The sequence below is a fragment of the Aedes aegypti genome, chromosome 1 (genome assembly GCF_002204515.2).
Source record: "Aedes aegypti strain LVP_AGWG chromosome 1, AaegL5.0 Primary Assembly, whole genome shotgun sequence".
Taxonomy (NCBI): domain Eukaryota; kingdom Metazoa; phylum Arthropoda; class Insecta; order Diptera; family Culicidae; genus Aedes; species Aedes aegypti.
In genome coordinates this window covers 179203704-179216835 of record NC_035107.1, presented here as the reverse complement: position 1 = coordinate 179216835, position 13132 = coordinate 179203704, and positions in this window count along the sequence as shown.

Genomic DNA, 13132 nt, shown 5'->3' with positions numbered 1-13132 from the left:
ACTAATTTGGAATGATGACGCATAACGAGGGATTCTTAGGTTATTTCTGAACTGATTGAGGATTACAGATAACTTTTAGGTCATATTTGATTTTTTTTATGTTTCATATTTGTTGATAAATATTCTGGAATACTGAGAGAATCTCAGAATGAATTGGGGATGTTACAGAATAACCAGAAATTGATAGATTAGCTCGTAACCAAATGAAGATCACATTAAACTCTTCGAATATTTCTGAATCGTTGGTAAATACTTTTGAATTCTATGATAATTTCTGCACAAATTGGGAATATGGATAATGACAAGAAATCCTGAGGATCGCCAAGAATTATAAAAATATGTTTGAATTGTTGTTGAATACCTGGTATTATTAGAAAGTATTAAAAAAAATGGATGTAGCCAGGTAATGACAAATTCCTGGAATATATCTGAATCGATCATAGATCACGAAAATATTCTCTCTGAAAGTATTTCAAAATATAAAGACGAAAAAACAGCGGCTGAAAGCTTGTTTTTCCTAAAGATAATCAGTTAATTTGTATTTTTTTGTATTTCTGAATACATTGATTAATTTAAAATTCTTATAGATTGTCTGAGCAATTTGGAAGAGTTGATAGCAACGAGAAATTTCTTGAAAATTTCTTAACTAATTGAGAATCACAGAGAATTGGTAAATTATTACAGAATTGTTGTTGTATATTTTGGTATTCTGAGAGAATGTCTGGACATTTTTGGAATGTTAACGATTAACAAAAGATTCCTAGGTTGTTTCTCAACTAATTTTGGAGTACAGAAATTGAATTTGCAAGATTATTTTTGAGATTAACAATCTACTTTCCAAATCCTGGGAGAATGTTTCAACGAATTAGAAATTTTCAAAGATAACCAGAAATACCTGGAATATTGCTCAACTTATTGAGCACCATAGACATCTATAGGAGAATTTCTGAATTGTTTGTAATACTTTGAAATTCCCGAAGAATGCCCAGGCAAACCGGGATTGTTGATGATAACGAAAAATTGCTTCTTGACGATCTCAGAGAACAACAAAATTATTTTTGCAATATCCACATTTTTTCAATTGCTGTTGAATAATTTGGAGATTTGAGATAATGTTTTAATTGAGAATGTTGAAGGATAACGATCAATTCATAGAATATTTCTGAACCATTTGAAGAGATCCCTGATAGTATTTCTGAATTGTTGGAAAAACGTTGAAATTATGAGAGGGGCCTTCCTTAGCTGAGTGATTAGAGTCCGCGGATACAAAGCAAAGCCATGCTGAAGGTGTCTGGGTTCGATTCCCGGTCGGTCCAGGATCTTTTCGTAATGGAAATGTCCTTGACTTCCCTGGGCATAGAGTATCATTGTACCTGCCACACGATCTACGAATGCGAAAATGGCAACTTAGGCAAAGAAAGCTCCCAGTTAATAACTGTGGAAGTGCTCATGAGAACACTAAGCTGAGAAGCAGGCTCTGTCCCAGTGAGGACGTAATACAAAGAAGAAGAAGAAGATGAGAGAACGTCTGGACAAATTGGAAATGTTGAAGGGTAACCTGAAGGTTAACATAGACCTCTAAGATCTTTTATAAAAAGTTGGTAAATACTCTGATAAGAATAACGAGAACTTTCAACTTTCTCAAAATTTTTCTGGATATTTTTTTCTAAATTGTTGAAAAATAATTTGTAACTCTCGCTCTGGACTAATCGTAAATGTTGAAAAATAACAAGAATTACCTAGAATATTTATTAACTAAATGAAAATCACAGAAAATGCAAAGATTATTTCTGAATTTTAAGTGAATATTTTGGAATTCATGAAGAATGCCTGTACACATTTTGAATTAACGCGGATTCAAGAGATTCCTAGGATACTTCTTAGCTAGTTGAGGATTACAGGAAACTTTAAAATTATGTTTAAAAATGCAATATTGATTTTTGATTGTTCGTAAATACTTTGGAGGATTGAGAGAACGTCTGAAAAATTGAGAATGTCGAAACATAACCAGAAATTCATAGAATATTTCTGAAATTATTGAGGATGCGTAATTCTGAAACGTTGGTAAATATCTTAAAATTATGGGAGAATGTCTGCGCCAATTGGTAAAGTTGGAAGATATTAAAAAAATCAGAATATGTTTAAGCTAATTGAGAACCACATAGATCTTTGAGTATTTATGAATTGTTGGTTAATACTTTGAAATTCAGACAAATTTAAAATGTTAGATTCTTAGGTTATTTCAGAACAAAATATAAAAACAAAGAATTCCAGGGATATTTTTGAATATTTAAGATGATTGTTTAAATGTTGATAAATACTTTGGAATTCTGAGAGAATGTCTGAAATTATTTGGAAAGTTGTACATAACGAGATATTCTAAGAATATTTCATCTGCAATCAAGGATTGCAGAAATGTTCAAGCATATATCTGAATTGTGTTAACAAACTTTGGTAATCTAAGAGAATATCCGTACAAAATGGGAATGCTGAGAGGAAATTGATTTGAACATTTTTGTTCCTATTGAGTATTTTAGAGAACCCTGAGTGTATATTTGAATTGTAGTTGAATACTTTGGTTTTATGTGAAAATGTCTAGACAAATTTAGAATATTGATGATAACAAAAAATTCGTAGAATATATTCAAACTAATAACGTAACACAGTGATCTCTAAGAGTGTATCTGAATTGTTGATGAATAATTATTATGAAATTCTGAAATAATGTCTGGGCACTTAGGGAATGTTGAGAATAACGAAAACTTTGTAGTATATTTCTGAATGTATTAAGCATCACAAAGAACTCTTGGATTATTTCTGAATTGTTGCTCAATATTTTGGAATCCTGGAAGAAAAACAAATGCTGATGATAACTCACCAAGGATTTCAGAGAATTCCTGGATTATTACTAAGTTGTTGTTGGATACTTTGAGTATCTGAGAGAACGTCTGGAAAACAATGTTATACGGAAAGATAATGAGGGATTCACATGTAGATTCTGAACTCATTGAAAATAACAAAGATTGCTAAGATTATTTTTGAATTTTTCAAATGTTGATGAAAACCTTGGAATTCTGAGAGGATATCTGAAAAAATTAGGAGTATTGAAGTATAACGAAAAAATCCTTAAATATTTTTTAATTAATTAAAACGCAGAAAAAACTCATAGAGTATTTCTGAGTTGTTGATGAATGCCTTAAGAAATTTGGGGACCTTAAGGAATTACCAGAAATACTTAGAATATATCTGAACTAATTGAGGACCACAGAAACCTCTAAGCGAATTTTGGAATTGTTGTTGAATACATTAAAATTCTGAAAACATGTCTGGGAACATGGGAAATGCTGATGATGACGAGAAATTTCTAGTATCTTACTGAACTTATTCAAGATCATAAAAAACTCTTGGACTGTTTCTGAATTGCTGGTCAATTCCTTAGGAACTCTGAATGAAATTTTGGACAATTTGGAAATGTTGATGATCCTCGACTATTTGTAAATTTATAGAGGATTTCAGATAATGCTGAATTATTTTTAAATTGTTGTTGAATACTTTAATTATCACAGAAATAAATTAAAGTATTTCTGAATTGTTGGTGAATAATTTGGAATCCTGGGAGAAAGTCTGAATGAATTTGGAATATATAAGCATTATCAGAAACACCTAGAATACTTCTTTGCTTATTTAGTATCACATAACTCTCTGAGAGAATTTCTGAATTGTTGGTATGTCTGGGCACGTATGGATCTTTAATGGTAATAAAAAATTTCCGGTATATTTCTGAACCTATTGAGGATCACAAAGAACACTTTGCTTATTATTGAATTGTTGTTTAATAACTTAGGCATTTTTTGGACAAACTGGGAATGCAGATGATAACGAGAAGTTTTTAGAAAATTTCTAAACTGATCGAAGATTTTAGAGAATTTTAAAATTGTTATTAAATTGTTGTTGGATACTTTGAGAATCAGAGAGAACGTCTGAAAAAAAATTGGTATATTGAAGGATATCTAGAATTTCCCAAGAAATCTGAGCTGATTGAGCAGAAATCTATGAAAATATTTCTGAATCGTTGTTGATTACTTTAGAATTCTGGGAGAATGTCTGAATAATTCGAAGTGTTGAAGGATGACCAGAAATTTCCAGCATATTTCTAAATAATTGGAAGACTATACAGAACTATAAGATTACTTCTGAATTATTGGTGAATATATTGGAATGCTTGGAGAATGTATGGACAAATTTGGAATATTTACGGATAACATGATTCCTAAGTTGTTTCTAAACACAAGAAAGAATACAGAGAACTTCAAGTTCCCTTGGAGTTCTGAATGTCTGAACTTATTTGAAATGTTGAACATAACGAGACATTCCAAGAATATTTCTGAACTAATTAAAGATTGCAGAAATGTTCAAGGATATTTCTAAATTGTTGGTAATTTAAAAATCTGAGAGAATATCCGGACAAAATGGGAATGTTGAAGGAAAATTTCAGATCCTATTGAGGAGTATAGAGAACCCTGAAGAATGTCTGGACGGATAACTAGAGATTAGTATGTTAATTCTGAACTAAGTAGAGAATTACCTAAAATATTTCTAAGCTGAATTTGGACTACAGAAATCTCCGAGTTATTTTCTTATTTGTTAGCAAATAATTTGAAATTATGCAAGAATGTTAGGACACTTATGGAATGTTGCTGAAAAATTTACAGTATATTTCTGAACTTATTAAGGATCTTAAAAAACTTTTTGATTATTTCTGAATTGTTGTTAAATAACTAAGAAACTCTGGATGGAATTTTGTACAAATTGGGAATGCAGATGATAACTAGAAATTCCTAGATTTTTTCGATTATTATTAAATACTTTGAGAATCTGAGAAAACGTCAGGATAAATTTGGAGAATAACGAAAAACTCAAAAAAAAATCTGGGCTAATTGACCAGAGATCTTTGAGTATTTATGAATTATTGTTGAATACTTTGGAATTCTGAGAGAATGTCTGAATAAATTTGGAGTGTTGAAGGATAACCAGAAATTTCTAGAATATTTCTGAACCATTTGAGGATTACAGAAAACTGAAATATTATTATGAATTATAGGTGAATATATAAAAATTCTCAGAAAATGTCTTGACAAATTAAGAAAATAAACGAATAACGAGATTACTAATTTGTTTCTGAAATCATTGAGGATTACAGAGTTCTTCAAGATAACTTTTGAATTCGCAAGGATTATATCTGAATTGTTTGCGAATTCTGAGAGAATGTTTGAAAATAATTTGAATGTCGAAGGATAACTAGATATTCCTAGGATATATCTGAACAAATTAGGATCACACAGATCTCTGAGAATATTTCTTAGTTGTTGATGAATACTTAGAAATTTAGAGAAAATATCTGAATAAATTTTAAATGTGAAAGGATAACCAAAAAATTTTAGAATATATCTGATTTATTTGAGGCTTACAGAGAGCAACAAAATTACTTCTGAATTGTTGATGTATAGTTTGGAATTTTGAAACAATGTCTGAATAATTTGAAAATGTTGATTTCTCCTGGAAATTCAAGAAATATCTCTGAACCAATTAAGGATAATAGAGATCTCTGAGGCTTTAAATAATTTTTATCAAATATTTTGAGATTATGAGAGAATTTGTGGACAAATGTTGAACTTATTGTGCAACACAGAGATCTGTGAGAGTGTTTCTAAATTGTTTTTGAATACTTTGGAATTCTGAGCGAATGTCTGAACAAATTTGAAATTTTGAAGGATTATAATGAATTCCTAGGATACTGCTTAACTAATTGAGGATCACAGAGAGCTATAAGAATAATTTGGAATTTTCAGATGGATGGATGGAATTTTTAGAACTTACAGATAAGTTCTCTTTGATTCTCAAAGATTTTAAAAATAAACTAAGAATATTTCATCATCCATTATCATTGCAAATATGTCCCGACATTCTTTCAGAAATTCAAGCTGTTCATCAATAAATCAGAAATAATTTAAGAAGTCTCTAGAAATCTCAATTAGTTCAGAAATATTTTAAGTATTCCTTCAACAGTCCTAATTTGTTCAAACATTTCCTCTATATTCCTCCAACGTTGTTGGTAAATCAATTTAGAAATTTTGTCAGAGTCTCTTTGACCATCTAGTTATTTGCAACTTTCCCAAATTGTCCAGATATTCTATCAGTAAAACAAATAAACTACCAACATTTCATAAATACTCCCAGAGGTCTATGTGATCCTCAATTCTTTTGAAATAAATTCTAGAAATTTCTGTACATCCTTCCACATTCCCAGTTTGTCCATACATTTTCTCATAATTTCAAAGTATTTTTCTACAAATCATTTATACCCTCAGAGATCACTGTGATACTCAATTGAGTAAAACATATTTTATAATGCCTCAATTTGTTTTGATATATCTTGGAAGTTTCTCGTTATCCTTCTCAATACTAATTTTGTTTACGCATTCTCTCGAATAGAAAAACAATCTTGAAAATACCAAAATATTCTTATAGTTCTCTGATCCTCAATTACTTAAGCAATATCCTAGGAATTCATGATATTCCTTCAAAATTTGAAATTCGTTCAGATATTCTTTCAGAATTCCAAAGTATTCAATAATAATTTAGAAATACTCTCACAGATCTCTGTGTTGCTCAATTAGTTTAACGTTTGCCCACAAATTTTCTTATAATTTCAAAATATTTTTAAAAAAATATCTAAAGCCTAAAAGATCAATTGAGGATAAAATTGATTCAGAAATACTCCAAGAAATTCCAGGGGAATTCAACATTCTCAATTTATTCAAACATTGTTTCTAAATTCCAAACTATATATCAACAATTCAGAAGTAATTGAGTTGCTATTTTTTGGTTATCTTTTATCACTTTAAATTTTATTAAGATATTCTCTCTAAATTCCAAAGTATTCATCAGCAATTAAGAAATATTCCCAAAGATCTCTGTGATCCTAATTTGTTCAGATATATCGTAGGATTTTCTCGTTATCCTTCGACATTCAAATCATTTTCATACATTCTCTCAGAATTCGGAAATATTCACAAACAATTCAATTACAATCTTGCGAACTCAAAGGTTATCTTGAAGAACTCTGTATTCCTCAATGATTTCAGAAACGAATTAGGAATCTCGTTATTCGTTTATTTTAAAAATTTGTCCAGACATTTTTCAACAATTAGTTGTCTGTGATCCTCAAATGGTTCAGAAATATTCTAGGAATTTCTGGTTATCCTTCAACACTCCAAATTTATTCAGACATTCTCTCAGAATTCCAAAGTATTCAATAAAAAAAAACAGAAAAATTCTTATAGATCTCTGATGAATAAGTTTAGATTGTTTAAAGAAAACCTCGTTATCCTTCCAAATTTATCCCGACGTTTTCTCAGATTCTTAAAATATTTAAAAATAATCTAAGAATTCCCTAAAATCTTCGATTAGTTCCGACATATTCTAGGAATTTCGCGTTATCAACTACATTCCCAATTTGTCCAAAATTTCTTCCAGAGTTCAAGAAATAATCAAAGAGTTCTTTGTGATCCTCAATAAATTCAGAAATATTCTGGAAATTTTTCATTATCAGCAACATTCCATAAGTGCCCAGACATTTTTGCAGAATTTTAAATTATTTACCAGCAATTCAGAAAATAACTTTCCAGATTCCTAGGTTGTTTCCCAACTAATTTAGGAGTACTGAAATCGAATTTGCAAGATTTTTAAGATCAACAATTTACTTTGGAAATCCTGGGAGTATGTTTCAACGAATTAGAAATTTTCAAGGATAACTGTATAATATTTGTAGGAGGATTTCTGAACTGTTTGTAATACTTTGAAATTCCTAAAGAATGCCCAGGCAAATCGGGATTGTTGATGATAACGAAGGGCCCAGATAGCCGTAACGTTAAACGCGCAGCTATTCAGCAAGACTAAGCTGAGGTTCGTGGTTTCGAATCCCACCGGTCGAGGATCTTTTCGGATTGGAATTTTTCTCGACTCTCATGGCATCATCGTACCTGCCACACGATACACGAATGCAAAAATGGTTAATTGGCAGAGAAAACTCTCAGTTAATAACTGTGGAAGTGCTCATAAGAACACCAAACTGAGAAGCAGGCATTGTCCCAGTTGGGACGTTACACCAGAAAGAAGAAGAATATGATGATTACGAGAAATTGCTTCTTAAGGATCACATAGAACAATAAATTTATTTTTGCATTATCCACATTTTTTCAATTGCTGTTGAATAATTCAGAATTTTGAGATAATGTTTAAACAAATTGAGAATGTTGAAGGATAACGATCAATTCATAGAATATTTCTGAACCATTTGAGGATCACCGATATCCCTGAGAATATTTCTGAATTGAAAATACATTGAAATTATGAAAGAATGTGTTGACATAGACCTCAAAGATCTTTTATTCTTCTTCTTGGCATTAACGTCCTCACTGGGACAGAGCCGGCTACTCTGCTTAGTGTTCTAAGAGCACTTCCACAGTTATTAACTGAGAGCTTTCTCTGACAAAGTTGCCAATTTCGCATTCGTATATCGTGTGGTAGGTATGATGATACTCTATGCCCAGGGAAGTCAATGAAATTTCCATTACGAAAAGATCCTGGACCGACCGGGAATTGAACCCAGACACCTTCAGCATGGCTTTGCTTTGTAGCCGCGGACTCTAACCACACGGCTAAGGAAGGCCTTCAAGATCTTTTATGAATAGTTGGTAAATACTCTGGAATGCTATGAAAATATTTGGACAAATTGGGAATTTTGAAGGATAACGAGAACTTCCCAAAATTGTTGAAAAATAATAAGAATTTCCTAGAATATTTATTAACTATATAAGAATCACAGAAATCGCAAAGATTATTTAATGAATATTTTTGAATTCATGAAATTTTGAATTATTACAGATTAAAGAGATTCCAAGGATTGTGGTTAGTTGAGGATGACAGAAATCTTTCAAATTATTTTTAAACATGCAGTTTTGATTTAGAATGGTTTGTTAGTTCTTTGGAGGTTTGAGAGAATGTCTGAAAAAAAGAGAATGTCGAAACATAACCAGAAATTCAAAGAATATTTCTGAAACTATTAAGAATGCGTAATTCTGAAATGTTAGTAAATGCCTAAAAATTATGGGAGAATGTCTGCGCCATTTGGTAATATTGGAAGATGTTTAAAGAATCCGGAATATTTATTAGCTAATTAAGAATCACATGGATCTCTGAATTGTTGGTTAATGCTTTGGAATTCGGACAAATTTAAAATGTTAGATTGTCAGGTTATTTCAGAAAATATATAAAAACAGAGAATTTTAGGGATATTTTTGAATATTTAAGATTATTGTTTGAATGTTGATGAATACTTTGGAATTCTGAGAGAATGTCGGAACATATTTGGAAAGTTGTACATAACGAGATATTCTAAGAATATTTCCGAACTAATTAAGGATTGCAGAAATGTTCAACCATATTTCTGAATTGTGTTTACAAACTTTGGAAATCTGAGAGAATATCCGGACAAAATGAAAATGCTGAAAGGAAATTTTTTGAACATTTTTGTTCCTCTTCTTCTTCTTGTCATTAACCTCCCCACTGGAACAGAGCAAGCTACTCAGCGTAGTGTTCTTATGCGCACTTCCACAGTTATTAGCTGAGAGCTTTCTTTGCCTAAGTTGCCATTTTCAAATTCGTACATCGTGTGGCAGGTACGATGATACTCATTGCCCAGGGAAGTCAAGGAAATTTCCATTACGAAAAGATCCTGGACCGACCGGCGGAACTCGAACCCAGACACCTTCAGCATGGCTTTGCTTTGTAGCCGCGGACGTTAAACACTTGGCTAAAGAAGGCCCCTATTGAGGATTATAGAGAACCCTGAGAGTATATTTGAATTGTAGTTGAACACTTTGGTTTTATTTGAAAATGTCTAGACAAATTTATAATATTGATGATAACTAGAAATTCCTAGAATATATTCAAACTAATTACGTTACACAGTGATCTCTAGGTGTATATCTGAATTGTTAATGAATAATTATTATGAAATTCTGAAATAATGTCTGGGCACTCAGGGAATGTTGAGAATAACGAAAATTTTGTAGTATATTTCTGAATGTATTAAGCTTCACAAAGAACTCTTGGATTATTTCTGAATTGTTGTTCAATATTTTGGAACCCTGGAAGAAAACCAAATTAGGAATACTGATGATAACAAGCAATTCCTAGAATATATCTGAACTTACCAAAAATTTAAGAGAATTCTTGGATATTTATTAAATTGTTGTTGGATACTTTGAGAATCTGAGAGAACGTCTGGAAAAAAAAAGTTTTATGGAAAGATAACGAGGGAGTCTCATGTGATTTCTGAACTAAACGAAGATTACAGAGATCGCTAAGACTATTTTTGAATTTGCAAGATGATTTTTTCAATTGCTGATGAGCACTTTGGAATTCTTAGCGAATGTATGAAAAAAATACGAGTTTTGAAGTTTAACGAAAAAAGCCTAGAATATTTTTTAATTAATTAAAACGCAGATAAATCTCATAGAGTTTTTCTAAGTTGTTGATGAATGCTTTGAGAATCTTGAGAGAATATCTGAATAAATTTTGAACGTTAAAGGATTACCAGAAATACTTAGTATATATCTGAACTAGTTGAGGACCACTGAAATCTATTGAAATAAATTTGGAATATATAAACATTATCAGAAATACCTAGAATATTTCTTAGCTTATTTAGTATCATCTGAGAGAATTTCTGAATTATTGGTATTTCTGCAAGAATGTCTGGGCACGGATGGAATGTTAATGGAAACTTAGAATTTCCGATATATTTCTGAACTTATTGAGGATCACAAAGAACATTTCGATTTTTTTTTTAAATTGTTGTACAATAACTTAGGAATTTTTTGGACAAATTGGAAATGCAGATGATAACGAGAAATATTTAGAAAATTTCTGAACTGATCGAAGATTTTAGAGAATTTTATAATTATTATTATATTATTGTTGGATACTTTGAAAATCAGAGAGAACATTCGGAAACAATGGTATATGGAAGGATAACAAGAATTTCCAAAAAAATCTGAACTGATTGTGCAGAAAACTATGAGAATATTTTTGAAACGTTGTTGATTACTTTGAAATTCTGGGAGAATGTCTGAATAAATTTGGAGTGTTGAAGGATGACCAGAAATTCCTAGAATATTTCTAAATTATTTGAGCATTAAAGAGAACTATAAGATTCATTCTGAATTATTGGTGAATATATTGGAATTCTTGTAGAAAGTTTGGACAAAATTTGGAATATATACGGATAACGAGATTCCTAAGTTGTTTCTGAACTCATGAAAGACAGAACAGAACTTCAAGATTACTTTTGAATTTGCAAGATTATTTTTTAATTGTTGGTGAATACTTCAGAATTCTGAGAGATTGTCTAAAAGTAATTTGATAGTTGGAGGATAACTAAAAATTACTATAATATATCTGAACAAATTCAGCATCACAGAGATCTCTAAGAATATTTTTAAATTGTTGGTGCATACTTTGGAATTCTAAATGTCTGAACTGATTCGGAATGTTGAACATAACGAGACATTCCAATAATATTTCTGATCTAATTAAGGATTGCAGAAATGTTCGAGGAATTTCTGAATTGTTGGTAAATTCATTTGAATATGTGAGAGTATATCCGGGCAAAATGGGAATGTTGAAGGAAAATTTCTGATCCTATTGAGGAGTATAGACAACCCTGAGGGTATATATGAATTGTAGTTTAATAATTTTGGATTATGTGGAAATGTCTAAATAAATTGAAAATGTTGATGATAACGAGAAATTCCTTGAATATATTCAAACAAATTGCATACAAAAGACATCCTTAAAAGTACATCTAAATCTTTGGTGAAATTCTGAAAGAATGTATGGGCACATATGAGGGATTCCACGGAGGCATGCAAGTCGATTCTGATCGACCATTTCAAAAATATCTGAAACTTTGCACAGTTTTTCAGTTCCATCTAAATCGTCATTTTCCGATATCAAATCTTCAAGTTGAGTCACGACTAACTTTTCAAAAGGGTGTATGTGAAAATGGTTCAAAAATATTCAAAAAGCAGCACAGCAAAAACGGTTCGTTCGATTGTTAGACAACTAAAGAAACAAAGTTAGACAACTAAATAAAGATTCAAAAAAAAAATACACACAGTAAAAAAAATTTTTTTTTGCATTAAAAAACATCATTTTTGTCACAAAAACTCAAATATCTCAAAACCCTATCGGAATACCAACGTAATTTTTTGAGAGAAAACGGTCCATTATATTAGCTATCTGCCATAAAAATTTGGTGATGGTAAGCCAATAAACAAAAAAGTTATGACACCTCAAATATTTCACAAATTTGACACTTAGTGATTTTTTTTTTTTTTTTCATTGTTAATTTTTTTAGGACCGCAGTTTGTTGCTTAATTTTTTGTTAAGGGTACCACATGAGGTTAACAAGTTGTTTTCATGATATTTTATTTAATTATTCATAACTATTATAGCATCTATTAGAAAGTTAGACGCGATCCAGTGTTGTGTTCTAAAGTCGTGATAGTGTCATATTTTTTATTGTACGTAACTGAAGAAAAATTCTCTCAATAGTGTTGAAACCTTTTGATAAAAGAAACCTATAAGAAATCTAATATTGAAGACAAAAGCTACAAAAAAAGTTTTCTATACAGGTATACGACTAGTTTACCTGCAATAAGTTTACCTCGTAGAGAACAAGGCGGGTCTATACCCAGGTGATCTAGTATACGTAAAGCAGGTCGGTTTTCTCGGCGCTGGTTTTCTCCACAAAGTTAAAATCTGATTACACCTGGGTATAGACCCGCCTTGGTAGAGAATAGACTTTGTTAATCATATTTGGGAGAAAGCGAGTAACTTCAACAACATCAAAAACATGATAGGTACATACCATGAACATACTCACGAAAAAGCTAAAAATATACTACCACTATGGTTATAAAAGATTTGATTGTAAAATTTTTCTTCAGTCAAGCAAACGACACCAAACTAGTCAGTAAAAACTTAAAAGTGATTTTGTTTCTTA